The 15,181-nt window shown below is 42.5% G+C and overlaps 1 protein-coding gene across 1 annotated transcript in view; it reads left to right on the forward strand.

The window, feature by feature from the left end:
- LOC148532412 (uncharacterized) overlaps positions 1-15,181 on the forward strand; it is a 157,897-nt gene that overhangs the window by 54,112 nt on the left and 88,604 nt on the right. The window lies entirely within an intron of this gene.

The following is a 15,181-nucleotide window of genomic DNA, read 5'->3' on the forward strand; positions in this document are numbered from 1 at the left end:
TGCGCTGTACACTGCTGTACTGGCTCAGGCTGTGCTGTGTCCATGAGTGGCTGTACTCTAAAGTGACTGTGTATAGGGGGCACACTGAACGTATCTGTGTGCTATGCTATACTCTGCTGTATTGGCTGTGCTGAGACTCCGGACTCACAAGTGGCAGTGTTGTACAGCCATTGCCAAAAGTTTTGAGAGTGGCACAAGTATTGGTTTACTTTTCACAAAGTTTGCTGCTTCAGTGTTTTTAGAACTTTTGGTCAGATGTTAAATCATCCTGAGACCATTCATGTGTGGGGTAGCTTAATCCAAATCCAAATCCAGCAAAAATGGTCCGGCGCACATCTCTACATGTTACCAAGCTCCAAGTGTCACAAGAATTTAAAATAAGTTAAACTTATGCAATAGGGATTATCAATGACCATCATTTTAATTTGAATTTAAGTTAGTAGTAATTTAAGTTGCTATTCAAATATAAACATATTCAGTTAGTAATCTAGTTTTATTTGTTAAAATTGTTTGGCATTGGTGTTTCATATGACTTCCATTTCCCCCGGTGTGTCACAATATAAAATGTTTGCGTAGAGTTAGGGTGGCGAGGCACGGAGACAGGTAAGGTAGAGTGCAACATGACTAATGCCTCTTTCTTTAAATTTAAGGGAAACTGTTACCCCTGCCAGTCCCAAAATGACATTAATATAGCACTTTGAATTTTTAAATGCTTACTAATATGTATAGCTATGCAGAAATACAAGCGTGTGTCTATTAGCCATTTCCAAACCTTTTAATTTCGCCATTGTCGGCTTGTGTTGGGCAGTATTTTATTTTTTATTTTTTTACGCTTTCCTTCAGGATCAAATTTAACAGCTGTCTTTTTAGTCCATACATTTTTGCAGGTATACATTACTTTGTCTTCTTATTATTTTAACTGCACTTTTATTTTATTTTATTTATTTTTGTACTTTATTGTAGTTTATGAAAAAGCTTTGCGGTCACCTACCTTTTGTACTTTATTTTTCTATTATGTGTGTGCCTGATACAGACCTCAGCACCTGCAAGCTGCTTGCTCATGTTACCAGGCATACTTTTTGACATCTGAAGTAATCTTACCAGGCTTCTGGTGCACCTGCTTCACAACAGCTAATTTTCTTGGCACACTGAAATATTTTCTTCACGTTAAGTATTTGTATTTTGGCATTCACAGCTTGTGACAAACCCGTGGCAGTGATCAAGTGTAAAAAAACATGAAGTATCAATGTTACAGAGCTGGCAAGTGATGAACATCAGATTTTGGCAAAGACTGTGATTCATGCCTTAGATTGTAGATTATATGCATTAAATGAAGCATTCCGAGCAACTTGTATTTAATTATCATGCCAGGAATATAATCATTTTAAAGGATTACGTGAAAGCAGGAGCAAGGTGAACTCTTTGTAGATTAAAAAAAAAAGTAAATATACCAGTTGTTTTGCTGTATTCTAGAAAGAAACATATATTTCCATCTGTGTCCTTATACCGAAGCATAAAAATGCTATAACTACAGGTTCACTTATTTTCTTCTGTTCACCCTCAGATTTACAGACTTTGGGCCTGAGCATCACACAAGCAGCTGTGCAAATCCATCCATCTCAGATGCAAATTTGCAATCCCAGCATTGCTACCAACATCGCAACTATCATGACCGATGGCCGCGATGGTTTCTCCTTTAGTCAGCCTGCTCTTGTGCTGGTCACGTAAGAAGCCATGTATCTGCGTTCGCCAATGCCAATGCAGACCCTTCCCCCATTTCTGGGAGCGGTGACCAGACATGACCGAGCTCCGCCCCCAAATGCTGCAGCATGTCAATCATGCTGCTGCTTGGGGGGGTCTGCGAGCAAGGCACATTGCTTGTTTCTTCTACCTCTCCATTGCCTCAGGCCTCTGCCTTGCTGCCTGGCTATAAATACTGAAGTGATCAGCAATAGTTACAATATATCCGTATACAAGAAGTAACTATGGGCCTGATTCAGTAGGGATCCCAACTGCGATTGCAATAGCGAATACGCACGCAGTCTCACTGCAAAGATATGCTAATTCACAATCACTATGCCGTCGCAGCACTACACAAGGACACCCGCCTTACCTTACTCACATCCATAATGTTTAGCAAGACTGCGAAACCATCGGTACCATCGAGTACCATTGCAGCCTCACGCTCCCTTGCACAAGCTCTGACCTTACTCAGGAATTACTAACCTTATTGCAAGCTATGAGTACACAAGCTGCGTACGGCATTGCACTGGCTAATTTATGCACGCCCCTGCAACAGCGTTCAAACGCACTGGCACGCCCGCATTTCACCGACCACCCCCGTCACCACTCCCAAACGGTACTTCCTGTCAATCACTCTGCGATGGGTCTGCATAGTCACTGCGATCGCAGTGGAGTGTTCGTGCACACGCACTGCGATGCATACGCATGCACATAACACAACAATCGGCCAATTGCGTGTGTAATCACAGTTGCGATCCTTGCTGAATTGGGCCCTATGACTGTGCTCTTCCTCCAGCCAGCAATGCTTCCCAGTCACCAGCCTGTCTGTAAGTGGCAATTGTGTCTGTAATATTTCAACAATCCACAAACTGTTTTGAGTAGGGTTGTGCGCCGACCCCCGTATTTTGATTTTGGTTTTGGATCTGGATCTCCCCTGGTTTTGGATCTGGATTGGTTTTGCCAAAACCTCACCTCCGTGTTTTGTTTCCTTGTTTTGGATTTTTTCTTAAAAAATAAAAAAAAACAGCTAAAATCACATAAAATGGGCCTTTTTTGTTCCTAAAGTATTAATAACCTCAATAACATTTATTTCAACTCGTCTCCAGTCAATTTTGACCACCTCACAGCTCACAATATTGATTTTTTCATCTAGTTAAAGGGCCAAAAGGTTGCATCCAGCTTGCTGGCTCAAAACTAATTGATATAATTATTAATAGAGTTGAGGATTGTGCAAAGATGATGGTTGGGATACCCTTGAGGATTGAAGAATTGATAGTTGATAGTTGGTGCAGCCCCTGGCTGTAAGATTGATAATAAATTAATTAAAAAACAATTCATTGGGTGCAGCCCCTGGCTGAATAATTACTAAAAACAAATTCATTAGTGCAGCCCCTGGCTGTAAAATTTATAATAAACTAATTAAAATACAATTCATTGGGTGCAGCCCCTGGCTGTAAAATTGATAATAAATGAATTAAAAATCAATTCAAGGGTGCAGCCCCTGGCTGAACAATTAATAAAAAAGCAATTCATTGGTACAGCCCCTGGTTGTAAAATTGATAATAAATTAATTTAAAAATAAATCATTGGTTCCTAAACCAACCATAACATTAATTTAAAATGTCAGGCAGCAATGCCTCAACCAGCACATAATGGAAAGGAAAAAGGAGCAAGATGGAATAGTTATTGGGCCCTCCCACCCACCCTTATGTGGTATACAAAACAGGACATTCACAATTTAACAAACCAATCATTTCAGCGACAAGGACTGCCAATTGTGGCTGAAATTATTGGTTTGTTTTGGACCCCCATAAAACAAGCTGCCAATGTTTATTGGACATGGAAATTAAAATGATCCCATACACAAACTGGCTTTATATTACAAGTTGTCCTCATCCTCATCATCCCCATAAGTGTGTACATCCTCTTCTTCACACAATATTAATTTGTCCCCGCTGGAATCCACCTTAGGCGCCTCTGTAATTTTTTGATGTAATTGTTGGTAGAGGACTTCCTCGTGGAATTTGTAATTCATTTTAATGAACATCATCTTTTCCTCATTTTGAGGAAGTAACCTCTTACGCCGATCACTGACAAGGTTGCCAGCTGCACTGTAAACTCTTTCGGAGTACACACTGTAGAGTGGGCAACTTAAGTAATGCAAAGCCAGTTTGTGTATGGGACTCCAAATTGCCTCTTTTTCCTGCCAGTAGTGAAAGGGACTGTCTGACATGCCTATTAGGATGTTATCTCTGAAATAGTCCTCCACCATTCTGTGAATGGAGACTGCATCACACATAGTCACAGTAGAAGACATGTCACTAATAGGCAGTTCTCTCAGGCCTGACCAGATGTCATTTTTTGGTGAACCATCTGCATGACTAGCAGGTATTCTTTAAGGAAAATTTAATTTTTTAGTGGCAGCTGCAGAAACTGAGGAGATGATGGCATTTCACTTGCAGCTGCAGCTTACAATTTTTTGACCAACAGCTCTTTACATAGTTTTAGATTTTGGTATGTTGGAAAAAAACTCACAAGGTAGGATTTAAACCTAGGATCCAGAATGGACGCCAAAATATATTTTTCAGATTTCAATAGATTGACGACTCTTGGATCCTGGTGAAGTGAATCAAGGGCTTGATCCACCAGCCTGACATAGTTTGCGCAATCGCTCTGTTTCAGCTCCTTCTTCAGTTTCTCCAGCTGTTTTTGCAAAAGTCTGATGAGGGGAATGACCTGATTCTAGCTGGCAGTGTCTGAACTAACATCACGTGTGGCAAGTTCAAAGGGTTTGAGAACCTTGCACAACACGGAAATTATTCTCCACTGTGCTTGAGTAAGGTGCATTCCCCCTCCACGGCCTATGTCATAGGCCGTTGTATCGCCCTGGATGGCCTTTTGCTGTTCCTCCATGCGCTGAAGCATATATAGGGTAGAATTCCACCGTGTTACTACCTCTTGCTTCAGCTGATGGCAGGGCAAATTAACAGTACCTACTGGTCATGCAATCTTCAACAAGCGTTTGCCAAATGTCTAAAATGTCCGGATATTTTGCGGGCCACCGAGAGCATCTCCTGTACGCTCCTGTCAATTTTTTTAAAACGTTGCACCACCAAATTAATTGTGTTAGCAAAACATGGGATGTGTTGGAATTCGCCCATATGTAATGCTCTCATAATATTGGTGGCATTGTCCAAAATCACAAATCCCGAGGAGAGTCCAAGTGAGGTAAGCCATTTAGCAATGATTTCCCTGAGTTTTTCTAAAAGGTTCTCAGCGGTATGCCTCTTAGTGAAACCAGTTATACAAAGAGTAGCCTACCTGTGTATCAGCTGTCTTTTGGTAGATGTTGCTGCTGCTGTTGCTGTAGTAGGCAATACACCTACCCAGTGGGCTGTCACAGTCATGTAATCCTTAGTTTGCCCTGTCCAACTTGTCCACATATCAGTGGTCAAGTGGACAGTGGGTACAACGGCATTTCTGAGGACATTAATAAGGCTTTTTTTAATGTCCTTGTACACACTTGAAATTGCTGTTCTGGCAAAGTGGAATCTAGAAGGGATCTGGTAGGACACAGGACCTCAATTAACTGTTGAAAATCCACTGCAGTAATGGTGGATACTGGATGCACATCTAATACCAGCATAGTTGTCATGGCGTCAGTAATCCGCTGTGCAAATGGGTGATTGCTATCATACTTGTTTACCCTTGCAAACGATTGTTTGACAGTTAATTGTTTTTTGGAAAATACGCTACAAGTAGTCTTCCTCCTGGTCCCCTTCTGGGATGAAGATCCACTCACAGCAGCAGCAACAGGCATAGTCATCAAGGATCCTTCTGAGGAATCATGAATAGGAGAGGAGTCAATCATGCTTCAAATAACAACTGGATGCAGCAGGACTACTCCCGATGACGAATGAGGATGTTGATGATGCAGGTGTTGGTGTTGGAGATCGAAGGCGCTTGGATCCCACAGAGAGGGAGCAGGTAGGTGACACTGGACGTTTTGAGTTTTGGAACTTGGCGACATACGCTTTGATATTTGATGAATGCGCTCCAAGTGACGTAACAAGGAGGAGGTTCCTAGGTGGTTTAGGTCCCTCCCTCTAATCACTTTTGCTTGGCAATGGTTATATATGGCTTGACAACTGTTGTCCGGATTGGGGTGGAAATAATTCCACATGTCAGAAGTGGATTTTTTTGTCTTTTGCCCTGGCATGACAACAATGGGTTTTGGCTTTTTCAATCCATGGGCAACAGCTGTTGCCTTACTTACACAAACGACATCCTCGGCAACAACATCCTCACCACCAACATCTTTATCATCAACATCCTCATCATCCTTAGCACCTTCAACTACAAAATATCCTCCTCCTCCATGTGCAATTCCACAGAAGCATCCTCGATGACTACGTCTGCAAGATGTTGACTGCCCTTCCCCACATTTACAGAGGGCACACAAATGTTGGAACTTGGAGGATCCTCCAGTACACTAGTATTTAGGTCTGGCTCACACATGGCAACCGCGGATACACTTGCACTCTTCTCGGGGATTTGTGATTTTGAATTCTCGGGGCACACAGTTTGTTTTTCCGGAGCTGTCTTACTCATCTTAACAACTTTCAATTTTTTAATGGTACCACCACCACTACTACTACAAGCAGAAGGGCTATCAGAATCAGAACCAGCAGTCTTCATAAAGAAAGTCCAAGGCCTTATCCTTTCCTTGCCACTTTGTGTAGTGAATGGCATATTGCCAATTTTTTGTTTATCTAAAGGCAAATTTCCTTTAAATTGGTTTTTGTTAACTTCAGTAAAAGAAGCTTTACCATATCGATGGCGTGACTTAAGCCCTGGGGCATGGGCCTTCATAGATGACCAGGAAGTTGACAGCCTTGCACTGCTGGCGGCAGTTACAACATGTGGTTCTTGGCCTTGCTCTCCTGTCATGTTACAGCCCTCCATATTTTCTGCGGTGTTGAAGCAGTGTCACAAGCACCAATAGTGTAGCCAAGGTGCGGTTACAAAATTCACACACGTGCAGTCATGCGCACACAGACAAACATTAGACAAAAAACGACAGTTTATTTTTATTTTTTTTCAGGTCCAGAACTTGGGCCCACATCACAAATTGATGACGACTGGAGTCGGGCAGCACTAGGTTGCATTGCTGACTTGCTGTATCTTTTGCAGTTAAGCCTAACACACACACATACACCGACAAATATTAGTCAAAAAAAGACTATTTTTTTTAAAAAAAATTCAGGTCCAGAATTTGGGCCCGGAGCACAGATTGATGACAACTGGAGTCTTGCAGCACTAGGTTGCGTTGCTGACTTGCTGTATCTTGTGCAGTTAAGCCTAACACGCACACACACCACTCACTGACAAATATTAGACAAAAAAAGACAATTTATTTATTTTATTTTTTTCAGGTCCAGAACTTTGGCCCAGAGCACCGACTGGAGTCGGGCAGCACTAGGTTGCAACTTGCTCTATCTTGTGCGGCTAAGTCTAACATGCACACACAGAAAATAAATTGACAATATATATATATATTTTTTGGGGGGGTCTAGAAGTTGGGCCCAGATGGACGCAGGAGACAGCACAGTACCAGGCCAGATGGATCAGCACCAGCCCAGATGGACGCAGCAGACAGCCCAGATTGATCAGCAACAGCCCAGATGGACACAGCAGACAACACAGCACCAGCCCAGAATGCCTCGGATTGAGATCTGGGGCCGGTGGAGGAGATCTCAAAATTCGGGTGGGTTTGGATCTCTGAGATCCGAACCCGCTCATCTCTAGTTTTGAGGGCTTGAAATTGTTCCACTCAAGTGTACTTTATAGCATGTATGTATGCAATACGTGTTTTATCCATGTAATATGCCATAATGTTAGTTGTTATCCTTTTTTTTTAACCATACTACCAATTTCCCTTCATGGATGATCTAAACAAGAATACCCTAAAATCTCATAATGTATAATTACCAGAACAGACAGCGAATATATATTTCAAATGAATCATTACAAACCATCTTGACTAATTTAAAGCATATCATTATATAGACTTTTTTATGGCTCCTTATTGCTGTGTGAGTGTTAATGCTGGTTACCTTAGTGTAAAGCCAGGTATACATCCCTTTATGATGTACACTAAGCATTGCAATTTACAAAATTATCTAATGCTTTTAGAAGTTAATGTGGGACAACTCCTAAAAGCATTATACAGTAGCTACGAATGATCAACAAATACCTGCCAACCTCCACACACTGAAACATGAGGCATGATGTCATTTGTGGCAGAAGCCTCAGAGACATTCCATTCATATGTATTGTTGATTTTATTGTACTTATTGATCCCTCGCTAGTCACTATATAAGCTCTCATTTACCACATGCAGCCAGAATTCAAATAGCTACTATCCTACATTATGGGCCTGATTCAGACCCACTCGCGAGCGGCTGTCCGCTCGCAAGTGGGTCGATGGTCTGCACTGAGCATGCGCACGACGGAGGGAGCTCCGTCGTGCGCATGCGCCAGACACGACGAGCGAAGGACTTTCCTTCGCTCGTTGTGTCCGATCAAAGGGGGCGTGCTGTCAATGTTGATTGACAGCACGCCCCCTTTGGTGGGCGTGCCGGGGGCGTGCCTCCCTGACGGGGGCGTTCCCACGGGAACGCCTCCCGTCAGAAGCCGGCCCACTGACATCACTAGTGATGTCAGTGGGAGTGATTTTGGCTCTGATAGAGCCAAAATCACTCCGGAGCTTGCGGTTGAAAACCTCAACCGCAGGCTCCGGCTCGCAATTTCGATGGTCACGACCATCGCGGCCATCAAAATGCACGCTCGTATAGCCTGTGGGTGGTGACCCACAGCTATACGAGCGTCCAGGAGGACGCTCCATGAAAATGGAGCCCGGCCCTTATTCAGAGCGTGCGCTCTGCTCAGAGCGTACGGCTCTGAATGAGGGCCTATGTCCCTTATGATAGTTTTACAGGTCATAGACATTTGGAGCTTTAGTAATAGAGAGAGCAGGACTTATTTCAGCTACGCAGCAACTCACACATGAAATGACTTTGCTTTACTCCCTACATTGGAACTATCATTTGTCATGAGGCATCTCAACCACATTTGACTTCAGAATAATTGAAACCTCTGTGTTTTTCCCATCTTAAACTTACTGCATAGATTCCTTCAGGCTATCCATGAGTTCTCTCAGAGCCATAGCTAGACTTTTTGGTGCCCTGTGCCAGAAAAAGCATTGGTGCCACCCCCCCCGCCCCCCTTTATTTTTGAAATAGGGACATAACATGTATACCCGAAAAAGGGCCGTGGCCTCATGGAGAAGGGCCAGGGAAGAGATAGGGGAGGCCAAGAGATGCTGGGGATAAAAGAAGAAGAAGCTACAAGTGAGAATGATAATAAACAGAAAACTGACAGGCCCAAACAGTGCCCCCTGCCCTGCGGTGCCCTGTGCCATGGCACTGGTCACACTACCGTAGTTATGGCCCTGAGTTCTCTAATGATATTAAGGGGGAGATGTACTGTACTAAGTAAATAAGCCTTGGAGAGAGATAACGTGGAGAGCGATAAAGTAACAACCCATCAGCTATTGTAGGTTTACAGGCTGTAAGTCCACAATAATCAATTACTTCCACATGAATTTCTTATCAGCTCACACTCTTGGGCATGAAACATTATCCATCTTATAGTCTCATCAAGAAGAAGTTTCTATTACATCTGAAGTCTGGCAGGGTACCGTAAAAAACCCAAGACTCCATTTTGGATCCCTTTCACATGTCCTTTTTTTGAGGTTCTACCTTAGTAGAGTCTTATACCACCATCTACATACAGTGCACACAGAATTTAACCACTACCATTACAGAGTGTCTCATCCAATACATCTAGTATTATATAAAGTATTATTTAAGAGCTTCCTATGAATGTCTACTTTGTGAGTATAATCTGTAAGGAGGGAGACATTTTCTCCTGGTTTAATTTGTCTGCACATAAAGGCATCCATGTTATGTTCCTATGTTCGATATCGATCATCCAGCACACCCAGGGCTCCCAAGAGAAATCCTGGACCCTGGTACAGTAACTTCCCAGGGCCCCTTCCCCATTGAGGGGGAGTGGTCACATCATGTTAGGGGCAGGGCTGCACATATATATATATAAATATATATATATATATCATACCTTCCAACATTGAATGAACTGCACTTGAGATATCCGTGCGCCGAAGGTGAGCGCGCTCCCAAAAATGGGCGTGGCATATATGTAAAGGGGCATGGCCTAGCGGCACATCCCTTTTGCATCACTGCTATCTGCGATCCCTCAGGCCTCGCCCGCCGCTGCCGCACGGAACCGCGCTGCCTTCTGGTGATGAGAGCCTCGCAAGATGATGATGTCATCATCTCGTGAGGGCTCCGCAGCATCGTGGCTGTAAGTCTGTAAGTAGTGACACACTGTCTGTGTACACTGTGTAGTGTGCGATCATGCGGAGACAGAGACCCGTCCAACCACTCCCCCCTGCCATGCCCGGTCCCCAGGTAATCTGTACCCGCTCCCACCCCCCTCACAGCACTCCTGTGTGTGAGTGTCGCCTGGTCCTTTGTCATGGACACCTCCATGCTGTACTTTACTTAAGTAAGGCACCCTGGCATTTACATCATGGAGGCATTTACATTATGGATCCAGAGTGCCCCTCTACATGAGATATATATATGTGCCTCCCACTTTTTAAGGGGCCAAAAGTAATGGGACAAACTAAAATATCCTAAATCTAACTTTCACTTTTTAATACTTTGTTGCAAATCCTTTGCAGGCAATTACAGCCTGAAGTCTGGAACGCATAGACATCACCAGATGCTGGGTTTCATCCCTGGTGATGCTCTGCCAGGCCTCTACTGCAAATGTCTTCAGTTCCTGTTTGTTCTTGGGGCATTTTCCCTTCAGTTTTGTCTTCATCAAGTGAAATGCATGCTCAATCGGATTCAGGTGAGGGGATTGACTTGGCCATTGCATAACATTCCACTTTTTAACCTTAAAAAACTCTTTGGTTGCTTTTGCAGTATGCTTCGGGTCATTGTCCATCTGCACTGTGAAGTGCCGTCCAATGAGTTCTGAAGCATTTGACTGAATATGAGCATATAATATTGCCCAAAACACTTCAGAATTCATTCTGCTGCTTTTGTCAGCAGTCACATAATCAATAAATACAAGGGAACCAGTTCCATTGGCAGCCATACATGCCCACGCCATGACACTACCACCACCATGCTTCACTGATGAGGTGGTATGTTTTGGATCATGAGCAGTTCCTTTCCTTCTCCATACTCTTCTCTTCCCATCACTCTGGTACAAGTTGATCTTTGTCTCATCTATCCATAGGATGTTGTTCCAGAACTGTAATGGCTTTTTTAGATGTTGTTTGGCAAACTCTAATCTAATCCTGTTTTTGAGGCTCACCAATGGTTTACATCTTATGGTGAACCCTCTATATTCACTCTTGTGAAGTCTTATCTTGATTGTTGACTTTGACACATATACACCTACCTACTGGAGAGTGTTCTTGATTTGGCCAACTGTTATGAAGGGGTTTTTCTTCACCAGGGAAATAATTCTTCTGTCATCCACCACAGTTGTTTTCCGTGGTCTTCTGGGTCTTTTGTTGTTGCTGAGCTCTCTGGTGCGTTCTATCTTTTTAAGAATGTTCCAAACAGTTGATTTGGCCACACCTAATGTTTTTGCTATCTCTCTGATGGGTTTGTTTTGATTTTTCAGCCTAATGATGGCTTGCTTCACTAATAGTGACAGCTCTTTGGATCTCATATTGAGAGTCAACAACAACTGATTCCAAATGCAAATGTCACACCTAGAATCAACTCCAGACCTTTTACCTGCTTAATTGATAATGAAATAATGAGGGAATAGCCCACACCTGTCCATGAAATAGCTTTTGAGTTGATAGTCCCATTACTTTTGGCCCCTTAATAAGTGGGAGGCACATATAGAAACCGTTGTAATTCCTACACCGTTCACCTGATTTGGATGTAATTACCCTCAAATTAAATCTGAAAATCTGCAGTTAAAGCACATCTTGTTTGTTTCATTTCAAAGCCATTGTGGTGTTGAATAGAGGCCAAAATATGAAAATTCTGTCAATGTCCCAATATATATGCACCTAACTATATATATATACACACACACATATATATATATATATATATGTATAATGCATAACTAATACACTAAAGGAAGGATGCATTTATAAATTAATATAGGCAGTGTCAAAGTCACTCACAGTATTCAGCTGGGCACTCTCCTCGGCTCTTACCTCCCCCTCAGTCACGCTCTGAGCCCAGCCCCAAGGTCTTCCAGATTGATGCCTGCCTCCTGTTGTGCCTCCCAATCACCGCCCGTCATCCAGAGCCTGGTATAGAGTGAGAGCCTCGCAAGATGATGATGTCATCATCTTGCAAGACCATTAGCTCCGCAGCGGAGTGGCAGCTGTGAGCAAGTGAGTCATGCACGGTGGGATAGTCCGATGACTCACCCCCCCCCTTCCTAACACCACTATCACTACTGCCCCTCACGGCGGAGGTGTAATAAAGCTGATTGTTTTTTGTTTTGTTTTTAAATACACGGCTAAACAGTTACCAGTGTGCTGCGGCCCGGGCCCCCGCGGCTTGGCCGGGCCCGGGTAATCAGTACCCGCTCTCCCCCCTTCTCGGCACCCTTGAGCACCACCAACTCACCATCGACTATAGCGACCATTGATCGCGGGTCCCTATAGTAAACTGCTCGATATCGAGCAAGTTTGGCTGCATGCACGGCCGATGGACGATATCACTATCATCCATATGTGACCGCGCATCGCTGGTCGTAGGTGAGTTGGTAGGGACCAAAAAATGCAAGATATGAACGATAACGATATGATCGATATCGTTATCATTAAAATAATAAATTTTTATCGCTACGTGTGTACGCACCATAAGAACCTAAAAACACTAAAAATAAAGAAGGTATTAAGCACAATTTTTAAACAGTGTTTAAAATGCTGAAAACTCTAAAAACATTTAAAACATGACAGGCATAATGTCTATAGCTCTTTGAGTGAAAAAGGTTAGGGAGCTGGAGTTGAGGGGTTACTGATAGAGTATGGCTGGAGAGCGGAGCCCCTTGCACTGTAATGAGGACGTGGGTAGGCTAACTAACTGTCCCTATTCCTACCTCTAGTCCATTGGCAGTGGTGGTCTGAGTCTTTGCTGTGTCCTCTTCACCGTTGTGATGCAGTGTTCTCTCACGCATGCATGCTCCTTCTTGCCGGAAGTTTCGGAAACAGTCCGTTACATCACCTACAGGTGACAAAGTGCCGGTACTCCAAGGTACCCAAACGTAGTCACTGTTGCTGTCTGTGACGGGTTCCGGACTATAGACAGACAGTAATTAGTTAGACAATGTCTAGATAGACACCAGATGTTAGACAGTTAATAGTTAGACAAGGATAAAAATTTGACACAGACAAAAATCAGACACACTAAAGTTAGACATGTAAAAAGTTTGACAGGTGCAAAAGATCGACAGGGTCAAAAGTTTGACATGAAAAAGATCAACACAAAAATGGTTGACGCATTTTTTTGTTGGAGGATTAGGGTTAGGCACTTACCCCCACGCTTAGGGTTAGGCACTTACTCAGATGGTTAGGGTTAGGCACCAGGAGGGAGGGTTAGGCACCAAGGGGATGGTTAGGGTGAAGATTAGGGCTAAAAAACAAAAAATAATAATTGTTGACCATTTTTGTGTCGACCATTTTTGTGTCGAACTTTTGACCCTGTCAAACTTTTTACATGTCTAACTTTCATTTGTCTGACTTTTGTTTGTGTCTGACTTTTTTCCCTGTCTAACTATTGACTGTCTAACAGCTGGTGTCTATCTAGACATTGGCTAACTAATTACTGTCTATCTCTTATACCACACCCGTCTGTGATCCATATGATAGTGCCGGTCAAACAGTTCATACTGTGAAGGAGTTATAGGAAAAGTGGTCAACTACTGACTTGCTATGGTGGATGTAGAGGTATATTACTTTCGCAGGTGTATAAGGGAAATTGTTTGTTGCATGTGCTATTATACTGTAAAGGTACATGTTTATATAGGCTGATTTATATATAAATATGTTTGTTGTGAATTCTACTTTCATGAAACAGTATGGACTCAGTGATATCAAAGAGTTCCTGTGAAATAAAGTTATCCTTTTGATTTCTACTTTTTGGCGTGGTAGTATAATTATTGGTTGTATTGAATTGGGGAGTATTCCATTTCTTGTCCTCTGAGTATCTTTTCCATCAGTGGTTTCCCCAAGTCAACCCCTGATGGGTTCCTACTACTATCTTGGAGGCTTGGGCGGAGGCACTAACAATGGGGCCAATACATCAGCAATAATTCACTGACTTTACATTCTCCCCCACCAGATTTAACGATTCTCCAATTCATAAATTTGCGCCCATACATTGCCGATATGTTTCAGCCATTTTCACCAAAGAATGCATTTACCAATCACGAAAGGCTCATCATTTTACTATAAATGGTCTGCAAAGCGGCTGATTGGTATAAATGAGCAATCTACAGCCCCGATTGGCTGTCAAAATCCAACATGTTGGACAGCTTGATTTACCGATTCCGATCACCTTTTGTTTGGAAACGGCAATTGGTGAACACCATACATTGCTGTTTTCTTACACAATCATATGAGAAGCACAGAATTGCCTCAATTGATTGCTGATTTATGGGCCCCATAAGTGTGAAAAGCAAAACGACATTTTTCAAGTATATGGTAACCGGTACAGAGTACTGGTAAGGCCCCGGTTATAAGCATAATTTGTAGATGTGGAAGATGGCTTTCCATCCTTAACATTTTTTATTTTTATTTCATTTTATTGCCCTGTATCTATCCCACATTGAAATACCCTCTCTCTGAACAAGGGGTGCACCTTCATTCTCACTCCATCTTTACATGTTTATGCTTTATATAATGCTTACTTTTCTATGTACGTATGAAAACATGTGCAATGATTAAATATTTTTAAACAAATTACAATTGTGACATACAGTATATAAATCTGCCATGAGCAGTATTTAAGGAGAAATATGTAAATGTAATTAATTACAGGAGCAGTCTGAAGGTGATAGGCTGTACTTTGATAGATCTAATATATCACGCCTGCATGAATAGAAAAAAAGGAATAGGGGGGTGTTTACATATGTGGATCCAATGTGTAAAATGTCCTACACCCTTGCTTTTTCCCTTTTGTATTCAGTAATTACTATGTAATTCAGAAGGTAGATGCTCTTTTGTATGCATTTGGAAGAGCTATTTTTGTTTATTTAACAATTCATGATGAACACCATTAGACAACTAGACCATGTTTTG

This window comes from Taudactylus pleione, unplaced genomic scaffold, assembly GCF_031769625.1.
Source record: "Taudactylus pleione unplaced genomic scaffold, aTauple2 ptg000077l, whole genome shotgun sequence".
NCBI classification, from domain to species: Eukaryota; Metazoa; Chordata; class Amphibia; order Anura; family Myobatrachidae; genus Taudactylus; species Taudactylus pleione.